Source organism: Perca flavescens, chromosome 7, assembly GCF_004354835.1.
Source record: "Perca flavescens isolate YP-PL-M2 chromosome 7, PFLA_1.0, whole genome shotgun sequence".
Classification (NCBI taxonomy): domain Eukaryota; kingdom Metazoa; phylum Chordata; class Actinopteri; order Perciformes; family Percidae; genus Perca; species Perca flavescens.
Genome location: NC_041337.1, coordinates 4938821 through 4950966, shown reverse-complemented (window position 1 = coordinate 4950966; position 12146 = coordinate 4938821).

Sequence of the window (12146 nt, the reverse complement as noted above, 5' to 3'; positions counted from 1 at the left end):
AAGCCCCTCCCCCCACAAAGTAGAGCTGTGCACAATAGAGCCAAGGGGGTAAGCTTCGCTTCACAACTTGAACCTCCTATGGCGCCATTTTGATGCTACCAAACAATCACCCCCCATTAGCATCCCATTGACTGCCATTCATTTTGACGTCACTTTGACAGCGAATACCTTTACATCTGAAGCGTTTAAAGACTCTATTTGTCCATTTTTTTTTTTTCTAAAGAAACACGAAAATGTATAAAAGGCTCCATTACCTTGGATCTCACGTTATGGCTCCATAGCATACGTTTTTATAAAAATAGGCTAACGATTGTGTCACATAGTAGAGGAATTACCGTATAGTACAGGAGAAGCTCGCAAGCAGTTTGGACTTACATTAGCTGTTTAAGTTTAATTACTAATGTTAACTAGCATGTTAGTGATCAATAATTAGCCTATGCCTATGTTATCTCCTTACATATCCCTACGCTCTCTGTCTCTGCAAGATTGGGAATGATTGAGATTGCTCTTGGCACCAGAAGACTTCATACCCTTCACTGGTCTCCGTCCAGAGCAGTGGGATCTGTTGGTCCATTCTTATATACTGTCTATGGAGCGCGTGTGAAGAGGGGGGTAAGGGGAGGAAACCTATCTGCAGCTCGTGTGCGGGGAAGGGGGAGGGGAGGATGCTATGAAATGCGTGTGTCTGACCAGTGATTGACACACAGTTAGTCCTGGCTATGATTGGTGCATCTGAACAGAGAGCGGTGGATGTTTGCAAATCGCACTACAGGCTGTAGGTGGTGCCAGAGGAGCCAGATTTTTTTTTTAATTACCTGCTTCATGTAGTTCTACTCGAAAACACTGTTCACAAACTGCTCCAAACTGCTTTATTGTAGTCCAGCCTTCACTTCTGTGACAAATATGCGTCACTTTGTAACACTACAGTTATACTGTAGATGTGCGACTCCCAATAAAGATGGAATAGAAGTGAGATGTCTCACTCTGTAGCTAAAACAGAGAGCTCAACACACAGGGTGAAAAGAGGAGATGCAGCAATGTGCAGTACAACAAAAATATGGTGTTTTTTGAAAATTAAACCACATAAACCTAGTCTGGTACAACCTCTAAATACAATTATACACTTGAAAATGAGCATAATATGAGCACTTTAAAGAAACACTTGACCGTTGGTAGGAAAAGGGATGCAAACATAGGCATTCTGTGTTTAAATCTGACGTTTTGTCGCCCCATCCAGCCACGCTGACCTCCTCCATCTGCAGACTTTGTCGCTCCGAAGAATGTCACCCAACTCCTTCCTTTGCAAGAGTCTTATCTTAATTCTTATGGCCCGGGGATTTGTGCTGGAACTATGCTGTTTCTATGGTCGTGGAGGAAGAAGATGACGAGGCTTTCATCATCTCCAGCAACTTTCAAAGCTCTGCATGATGATTTTCACAGCCTTCTGAAATAAAGCAAAGCCAACGGCTGCTTTCAATGTAGAAAATCAATTTAAGAATATAAAAGGTACCACTGGTGTTGTTCTTTTAGTCTTATCTATAGAGAGGAAATGAAAACTGAAAATCCTAAAACATAACCAGCTGTCATTTCCTGTTCCTGCGCATTAAAATCTTCAAAGCTCTCCCGAATGTAAACTAGGGACCTTCTACTGGATAATTTTACTGTTTAAAGTTGCCTTCCATTAAACTTGTTTTTGTCTGGACATTATATTCATGAGAGAGTTTGCTCAACCGCTCACATGTCTGCGAGTGTGCATTCAGTGCAGGGTTTGATTAGATTTTGGATTGGACCGCCAGACTTTATTTATCGATCTGTCCGCCCTCTGCCTTTTGTTTATTACCCCCAGCTGTTCTTTAAAGATTCAATAAAGGGAGCCTGACAACAAACTCAGAGAACTCAAACAGATGCAATCGGGAGATCTCAGGCAATGCTGCATTACCTTTAAAGCAGCACTACTTTTAGCCTCACTCATGGAGAACTTTGTTTGCTGAATTTAAATTCTGGTGTTGGGTATGGAAGGGTAGGGCATCTGATCTGCATGCAAAAACTATATTTTTAAAGATCGATACGACCGTCCTTCTAGCAGGACGTGTCCAGAGAAACCCGGACTGATCAATATTAGATGTTTTTTTCATAGTCCTGCCTTTGGTATGATTTCGTATTGAGCCGAACCCTCGCGCTTTCCCTATTTCGCCTCTGTAACTTTGTGAAAACCTAAAACCTGTGTGGAGTCGATTTTAGAGTATCAAAATCTGTGCAGCAGAACCTCTTCTATTATTTCACTCCATTTTCTTCACGTTTTATTCAACCTTGACCCCATGCATGTGTGTCTAATAGACTGAAAAATTGGTCCAGTATTGGAGCAGTCAGGGGAAAGGCGTTCAGGGAGTCGGTTGTTTTTGGAGATGATTTCGACAATGTGCATGAGGTCATTATAGTTCGATGACCACCTGTATTCATAACAATACAAACCTATCATTTTCTGTTGCCTAGGCCAAAATAACAAACTACTGCATTGCCTTTTTCCCGACTCACGTTCCACACTGCTGTGTCGCCTTGTGAGATCGATGTTCTTTTCAGACACTTAATTACAATCTGAACCTGTCACTGGCAAAAACAATCACTTTTAGTGGACAAAAATTGAGGGTGCACAATTGCCTCATTCGGTTACATATTAGCTCGGTTTGCGCCGGCCGGTCACTGCGATCTCCTTCAATAATGGACCAATTTCAAAGGCTCTTGGTCACATTAGTCTATTAGACACAAATGCATGGGGAAATGGAGTCCAGGTTGAAAAAAATAAATAAAAAATTACCCTTTAAGCTGCTTTGAAGGCTGGTGAGAAGAGGAGCTGTTGGAGGAGGAGGTGTTACTCATTCATTTTCCACACTTAATCATTTCCCAGCTTATCTTAATTAATGGAGGAAACAACACACCCCTTCACGGCGGCTGTGGCTCAGGTGGTAGAGTGGTTGCCTACCAATCGGAAGGTAAGTGGTTTGATCCCTGGCCCCTGCAGTCCCATGTAGAAGTGTCCTTGGGCAAAACCCTGAAACTTGAATTGCTGTGCCATTGGTGGTGAATCTGTATAATTTTTATCTGACGACCAGACAGGTTTTAAGACTGGAAAAGTGCTATATAAATACAGTCTATTTGCCTAGAAAAATTACGCCAAAGGGTACCCAGAGCTTCAAAAATGGGACGCCAAGGGGTCCTGACCAAGCGTCCGTATGTGATGAGTTGGGAGGGAGAATGTGTTGATATTAGAATTATGTGAATATGTGTGGGAGTGAATCTTATGCTACACCATTCACTGCCACCAATTCACAAACCCAACCACAACACATATGGGAGATATGGAGCCAAGTAATAAAGAGACAGAAATCCACCATTTGGGCTGGTACTGTGGGCCCAGAGCACTTGCAGTCACACACACATGCACACACGCGTGTGTGTCTCAAGTTTCTTGGCAACCAAGTCTACAGTAGAGGAGTATATTATACTTTCTCCTTTTGATTTGGAATTTTTTGTAAATTTCAAGAACTCTAATGGACATGTGCACCAGTCAGAAATGGTAGAACACTGTGGTTATACTGGGTAGTTCCTGACTGAATAAGCAGCAGGGAGTAAAACCAGCTCTCAGAGAGCTTTCATGGTTTAATCATGAAAGTCTTATTTATTTCACTGCAGATGCTATGCAGTTAATGGAGGACAGATGCACTTTGGGGAATATAATGTGATGCCTGTGTAGCGTTGCTGAGGATGAAGCCTCGATATGAGGTCATTACATGATTCTGTGGTCATTAGATTTGGTGTCCTGAATACTTACAGTAATAGAAAACAGTAATGTGGTGGTAAGGGAGGATTGAGGGGATATGGTTATATATCTTTGTCTTTTCCTCAAATACGCAGCAAAGCTTTTCTACACACCCACTAAAAATAAAAATCTGTTGACATTTGTGTGTTTAAATGTCTGTTTTTATTGATTTAGCAGAGTGGTTCTCCTCTTAGAAGTCTCGCTGTCATCACATCTGTTAAACATCTGCATACCTGACTCTTTATTAATCCATCCGGGAAGTAATTATATTCTTTATTCTATTGATTGGATATCGATTAAACATTCCAAGCACATCAGAGCCGGGAGAAAAACAAATACTGAATGCAAATCCTAGAACTGTCTTAATTATTTATCTTTTATGTGTTGCATACTTTGTATTAATCAATCAAGATTTTTTTATTCTGTCTAATCTACTTTGAAATAGTATGTCAATATTTTGAGATACCAATTCAATATTTCAAAGTTGCTCGCTATTTTGAAATACCAAGTCAATATTGTAAAGTGTCTCATTATTTTAAAATACTAAGTCAATATTTTTGAGATACTGAGTCCATATTTTTTTAAATTAAGTCTATTTATTAAGATACTAAGTCAATATTTTAACATTTCCCATTATTTTGACATTCTAAGTCAATATTTTGAGATATTAAGTCAATATATTTAGATACTAAGTCAATATTTTGAGATTTTAATTCAATTGTTTGAGATATTAAGTCAATATATTGAGATTTGAGATTCTAAGTCAATATTTTAAAGTTTCTCATTACTTTGAGAATTTTTGTCCACATTCTGGGATACTAAGTCAATATATTAAAGTTAGAGAATCTCATTCTGACAGGTGGGAAATATCTATCAGAATGCACTATGTGGTTCCACAGCTGATGAATGTGATGTTTAAATAAGATGATTATCAGGTCTACCAAAAGAAAGTATTGTGAGTTTCATTCATTATAATACATCCATGTTACAAACGTATTCTCCAAAGTTAAATTCATTTCTTCTACTTTCTTCTCCTGTGAAGTCAACGAGCGGAAATACGAAAAGCGCCACTCTGCCATTGTAATCCATTTTGTGGTCGGAGGGTGTAACGTTCTTAAATCCTAAAATCCTGTCAACCAGTCTGTCAACTGGAGTCAAGCATTCTTCTGCCACCTACCGTCTACAGTAACCAATAGCATTTTAAACGTAATCCCTATTTACCGTTGCCGCGGCATTGCCATAATTCAATTCAATTTTATTTATAGTATCAAATCATAACAAGAGTTATCTCGAGACACTTTACAGATAGAGTAGGTCTAGACGACACTCTATAATTTACAAAGCCCCAACAATTCCAACAATTACAGTAATTCCCTCAAGAGCAAGCAGTGCGACAGTGGCGAGGAAAAACCCCCTCTTGGGAAGAAACCTCGGACAGACCCAGGCTCTTGGTAGGCGGTGTCTGACGGGCCGGTTGGGGGTGTGATGAACAGTGGCAATAATAGTCACATTAATAATGGAACAGTGACTGGATGTAGCGGGGAGCTGCAGGGTTCAGCAGGAAGAAACATGATATTGCAGGGCACCGCTGAGCTCTGCAGGGAGTGCAGCAGGACCACGGCGACAGCTGGAACCAGGATCTTGGTGCCAACGTTCTCCAAGGAAATACGCTGGGGGAAAAAACATAAGGACTCCGGGGAGTAAACTCCCCAGAAGCTAGGATTAGTAACAAGCATTTCTGGGACTGGATACACACAAATAGTAATAGTAAAGGTAATAGAAAGGGAGAGGAGAGAGCAGCTCAGTGTGTCAAAGGAAGGAAGGAAGTCCCCCGGCAGTCTAGAACTATAACAGCGTAACTAAGAGAGACAGGTCATAAGGAGAGGTAGCTTTTTCGGGCTTAGAACTCTCCCCCTGCCGGATCGGGCTTGTCTGGCCTGCCTCCCTCTACTTTGTTATGTATTATTAATCTAACAATTATGAAGAGAAGCAGGTGGGCCAGTTAGGTGAACACTGCAACTCCTCACTCCCTAACTATAAGCTTTATCAAATAGAAGAGTTTTAAGATCATTCTTGAAAGAGATTACAGTTTCTGCCCCCCGAACCCAGATCGGGAGCTGGTTCCATAGGAGAGGAGCCTGGTAGCTGAAGGCTCTTGCTCCCATTCTACTTTTAGAGACTCTAGGTACCACCAGTAACTGCATTCTGGGAGCGCAGTGCTCTAGTGGGACAATAGGGTATTAGGAGCTCTTCTAGATATGATGGTGCTAGACCATTTAGAGCTTTGTAGGTCAATAGAAGGATTTTAAACTCAATCCTGGATTCAACAGGAAGCCAGTGCAGAGAACTAATACAGGAGAAATATGATCTCTTTTCTTAGTTCTTGTGAGAACACGCGCTGCAGCATTCTGGATCAGCTGGAGAGTCTTAAGGGACTTATTTGAGCAACCTGACAGTAGGGAATTACAATAGTCCAGCCTAGAAGTAACAAATGCATGGAATAGTTTTAAGCGTCGTTTTGAGACAGGATATTCCTAATTTTAGCAATGTTACGAAGATGAAAAAAGGCTGTTCTTGAGGTTTGTTTTAGATTGGCATTAAAGGATATGTCCTGATCAAAAATAACTCCTAAATTTCTGACAGTAGTGCTGGAGGCCAGGGCAATACCATCCAGAGTAGCTATATCTTTAGATAATGAAGTTCCGAGGTGTTTAGGTCCCAGTACAATAACTTCAGTTTTGTTAGGGTTTAACATCAGAAAATTATAGGTCATCCAGGATTTTATATCTTTAATGCACGCTTGAAATTTAGCTGGCTGACTGGTTTCGTCTGGTTTGATTGACAAGTATAATTGGGTGTCATCCACATAACAGTGAAAGTTAATTGAGTGTTTCCTAATAATATTGCCTAGAGGAAGCATATATAAGGAGAATAGAATTGGTCCAAGCACTGAGCCTTGAGGAACCCCATGGCTAACTTTAGCGTACTTGGAGGATTTATCATTAACATTTACAAATTGAGATCGATCAGAGAAATAGGACTTAAACCAGCTCAGAGCAACTCCTTTAATGCCAACCAAGTGTTCCAATCTCTGTAACAGGATTGAATGGTCAATAGTGTCAAATGCAGCACTAAGATCTAGTAAAACAAGAATGGAGACCAGTCCTTTGTCTGCAGCAGTTAAAAGGTCGTTAGTAATTTTCACCAGTGCCGTCTCTGTGCTATGATGCTTTCTAAATCCTGATTGAAAGTCATCAAATAAACTATTGCTATGTAGAAAATCACATAACTGATTAGCAACCACCTTCGCAAGGATCTTGGAGAGAAAGGGAAGGTTAGATATAGGTCTATAGTTTGCTAAGACCTCAGGATCGAGGGTGGGTTTTTTCAGAAGAGGTTTTATCACAGCTACTTTAAATGACTGCGGTACATAACCTGTTAATAAGGACATATTGATCATATCCAGTAATGAAGTGTTTACCACGGGTAACGCTTCTTTGAGTAATCTCGTTGGGATAGGGTCTAAGAGACAGGTAGATGGCTTTGCTGAGGATATCTTTAACATTAATTGTTGAAGGTCTATAGGATAAAAGCAGTCTAAGTATATGTCAGCTCTAGTCGTTATTTCTAGCGGTCCTGCATTTAAAGGTGAACCGTTAGAAGTTGAGGGCAAAAGGTGATGTATTTTATCTCTAATTGTTGTAATTTTATCATTAAAGAAGCTCATGAAGTCATCACTACTCAGAGCTAGAGGAATAGATGGCTCAGTAGAGCTGTGACTATCTGTCAGCCTGGCTACAGTGCTGAAAAGAAACCTTGGGTTGTTCTTGTTTTCTTCTATTAGTGATGAGTAATAGTCTGATCTGGCCTTTCTTAGGGCCTTCCTATAGGTTTTCAGACTTTCTTGCCAATCCAAACGGGATTCTTCCACTTTGGTGGAACGCCACTTACATTCGAGGTTTCGCGAGGTTTGTTTTAATTTACGAGTTTGGGAGTTATACCAAGGTGCTAGTTTCCTTTTCTTCATCATCTTCTTTTTCAGGGGAGCAACAGAGTCTAAGGTCGTCCGTAGGCAAGTCGTAGCACCGTCTACAAATGTATCAATTTGAGAGGGACTGAGGTTAGCATAAAGGTCCTCTGTTATGTTAAGGCATGACATAGAGTTGAATGCTGTTGGAATATCTTCTTTAAATTTAGCTATAGCACTGTCAGATAGGCATCTGGTGTAGAAGCTTTTATCTAATTTAATATAGTCAGGTAGTAAGAATTCGAAAGTGATTAAAGAATGATCTGACAATACCGAATTCTGCGGAAATATTATTAAATCCTCAATTTCAATACCATATACTGTACCAGCACAAGGTCGAGGGTGTGGTTAAAACAGTGCGTTGCCTTGTGCACACTCTGACTGAAACCGATTGAATCCAGTATTGAGTTGAAAGCAGTACTAAGGCTATCATTGTCAACGTCCACATGGATATTAAAATCACCTACAATAAGTACTTGGTCTGACTTAAGGACTAAACATGATAAAAACTCTGAGAATTCAGATAAAAATTCAGAATACGGACCTGGAGCCCTGTAAATAACTACGAATATAATTGGCTGTAATGTTTTCCATTTTGGATGTTGAAGATTAAGAACAAGACTTTCAAAGGAGTTATAATTTAATTTAGGTTTATGAGTAATTAACAAGCTTGCATCAAAGATGGCTGCAACTCCCCCTCCTCGGCCTGAGCCTCTAGGAATTTGAGTATTAATATGACTGGGAGGAGTGGCTTCATTTAGACTGACATATTCTTCATGGCCCAGCCAGGTTTCAGTAAGACAAAATAAATCAATGTTGTTATCTGATATCAACTCGTTAACCAATAATGCTTTAGAAGACAGAGATCTAATATTTAATAGTCCACATCTAATTTTCCTATTTTGTTCTATCGTTGCAGTCGTTTTAATTCCAATTAGGTTGTTAAGTATAGCGCATCTTTTGTTTACCTTTGATTTAACTGATCTGAGTCGGGGAACAGACACCGTGCTTATTAGACTATGAGTGAGTGACTGCTCCAACGGAGCACACAGGGGGCGTAGTACTGCACCCTGATTACTAATATCAAACTTGGGTTGTCATGGTTTATGTCTGATAAACTCGGTCAGATTTTTTTGATATGAGAGCGGCTCCGTCCCAGGTGGGATGAATGCCGTCTCTCTCCATCAGACCAGGCTTTCCCCAGAACGCCCCCCAGTTATTCACATAGCCCACATCATTAGCTGGGCACCACCCCGACAACCAGCGGTGGAAGGATGACGTACGGCTGTACATTTCATCATTGGTCAGGTTTGGCAGGGGTCCAGAGAAAACTACTGAGTCCGACATTGTCTTTGCGTACGCACAAAGTGACTCAACATTCAATTTAGTGATCTCCGATTTACGACCATTACCCCCTACCTGAAGTATGATCTTACTGTATTTACGGTTCTTTTGGCCAACAGCTCTAGATGGGTTTCTATATCGCCCGCTCTGGCCCCGGGGACACATATGACCGTAGGTACTGTAGCCGCCGGGGCTGCAGGCTTCACATATCGCAGTATAGAGCTCCCAATAACCAGAGCTGGCTTCACATATCACAGTATAGAGCTCCCAATAACCAGAATTGGCTTCTCAGCGGGTGTATCACTGAGTAGGGAGAAACTGTTAGAGAGGCGAAGACGCTTCGGTTTAGAGCGATCGTCATCATGTGCACTCCCTGGTCTGGATCTAACGCTACGCTTCCCTCTAACGCTACGCTTCCCTCGGACAGTCACCCACTCGCCCGGCTGCTCGGGGTCTGACGGGGGACAGCTAGCAGAAGTTAAAGAAGCTACAGAAGCTACAGTATGGTGGTCCGCATTAACTACATGGTGCTGGCTAGCTACGGAAGCATACGATTCTGATTCCGTGGTGCGGAGCCGTGACTCAAATTCACTAAGCCTTGCCTCCAGAGCAGCGAATATACTACATTTATTACATGTATCGTTATCACTAAAGGAGGCAGAGGAATAGCTAAACATTTGACACACAGAGCAAGAAAGAGCAGGAGAGGGAGAGGAATTAGCCATTGCTAATGGCTAAGCTAAAGTAGCTAACAGCGTTTTAAAAATTGTAAATTCAGCGAGTCAGTCACTGTAAGTGAAGCTAAGTATAAGTGCTTGAGTAAAACAATTGTAATTCAAATGCAATCCAGGCAAATAGCCGCTAATTTAGCCAGTAAAGCAGAGTTCAATAAGTTTTTGCCGGAGCAGCAAACTAGAGTTTGTAACACGGGAACACTGGAAGTGACACAATACGCTCACCTTACACGTCAGCACGTCCTACCATAGTGGTAAAAACCATCTATAAGGTGGCAGCAAGGGCATCAAATAAAACCCGTGACATCTGTACAACACTGCTTTAGACCGAAGGGGTGTTTAGTGTGTCTATAGTGCAAATCAAAATTGGTGGGGTTGTGCAGAAAAAAAGGTCCATCTGGTTCTGGTTTGTAGTGGTCGGCTACGCAAGGTAGCTCAAACACCTTCTGGCCTCTCCACATCCTCAAGCTCTTTCCTGGGGGAACTCAGGCGTCCCCGGGTCAGATGGATAATATAGGTTATTCCTCTGGCATGTTCTAGGTCTGCCCCAGTGTCTCCTTGAAGTTGAAAGTGCTAACAGCCTTCACAGAGAGAGGCAAAACTCCAAAATCATTCAAATAGGTTCTCACACCGTTGGTTTACAAATGTTAATGGCTGAATGAGAGGCAAAGGTAGGGCTGTGATATAAAAGCAGGTGATATAAATGCATTCCACTTACACATGATATATAATGACCAGGTAACATAAATGTCACTATCAGAAAGGTCAGCAGGCATTTTCTCCTGCAGCTTTCACTGAGGAGAGGACAATTACATTGTCATTGTTGGACAAGTGTTGCCTTTTCAGGGCAGACTGAGGTCTCTCTCTCTCTCTCTCTCTCTCTCTCTCTCTCTCTCTCTCTCTCTCTCTCTCTCTCTCTCGGAGTAAAGCTTTGCAAAGAGTCTTTACCTTCTGGGAGGGGGGTGCTAAGAGACTAAAGTCGAGTACATTACAGTGAGACATTGGAAGTTATCAGTGGTGGAATGTAACTAAGTACATTTTTCTCCACTACATTTTAGTTACTAGTTACTTTACAAATTAAGAGTTTTGCAAACAAAACACGTTCTTTCGCCACTGGAAGTGATGTGTAGGTTTTGTTGCTAGAACCAGCATGCCAGTAATAAAGTAATAAAGTATACATTATCAGGACAGTTAGAATACTACTGTATGTTTGTGGACATTAATTCAAAAAGACAACATGCTTCTTCGTTAAAACCTTTACAGTGGCTGCATGTTGACATTGTACAACACTTGAAACAGTTTTCTACTTGCCTCTTTGTTCCTGTCGTCTTTATTTATATCCAATTGCTGGGCTGCTGTCCAAAAGTCCAAAAATTGCTCGATGGTGTTTTTTGCCCCCAATTTCTCCTTCCAGGCAGCACTGCCACCGCTGCCTTCAAGGCACCTAACCCTGACCTTAACCCTAACCATAACCAGTGGCTCCCAACGGCGCCTACCAGCCAGAGCTGCCTGGAAGGCGCCGTTGGGGGCAAAAAACACTGATAAACCAAAAAATTACCTCCTAAATCTTTAACCCTGATGGTAAACGTCATGAGGTCAAGGAAAGGTGTGAAGGAGAATACAAGAGGAATTAGGATAAGACAACTGCGGTGCGAGGGGAATCCAACTGCACGTACACTTGACTGTAATCATGAGACAGCGGATGTTATTGATGGATACTTAACCCCGTGCGTTCTAAACGTGATTTTTCAGGCAGGCTTAATAAACGTGGACAACCTGGTGGAAAATATTACTTCATCACCATTATCCCCCTTCTTATTCTGCAATAATGATGTTGTTTCATGTGAAGCGCCCACTGCATGTCATTTCATTATTTTAAAACACTGGGCTGTAGGCTGTTTTGTGTATGAAAAAGGGTTCAGCAAATAGTTTATTTTCATTTTTATCTACATGAATCCCCATTAGGATGATTGTATGAAAATAATTGTTACAAGTATGCAAGATAATCAGTGTTGGACTTACAAAGATACTGTAGGCTACATATTCTATGTTATAAGGCTTAGATGGTTGCGGGTGGGTGACAGAAATACATTATTAATGAGTATAACAATATTCTCTAAACTGTAAACAGAGCAGAGCTGTCTGCTGCTACTGTGCGTCACTCCATTGATTATTTCATAAGCTAAATGTCGAGTAATGTTTTCTTTGGCAACTTTATAACTAC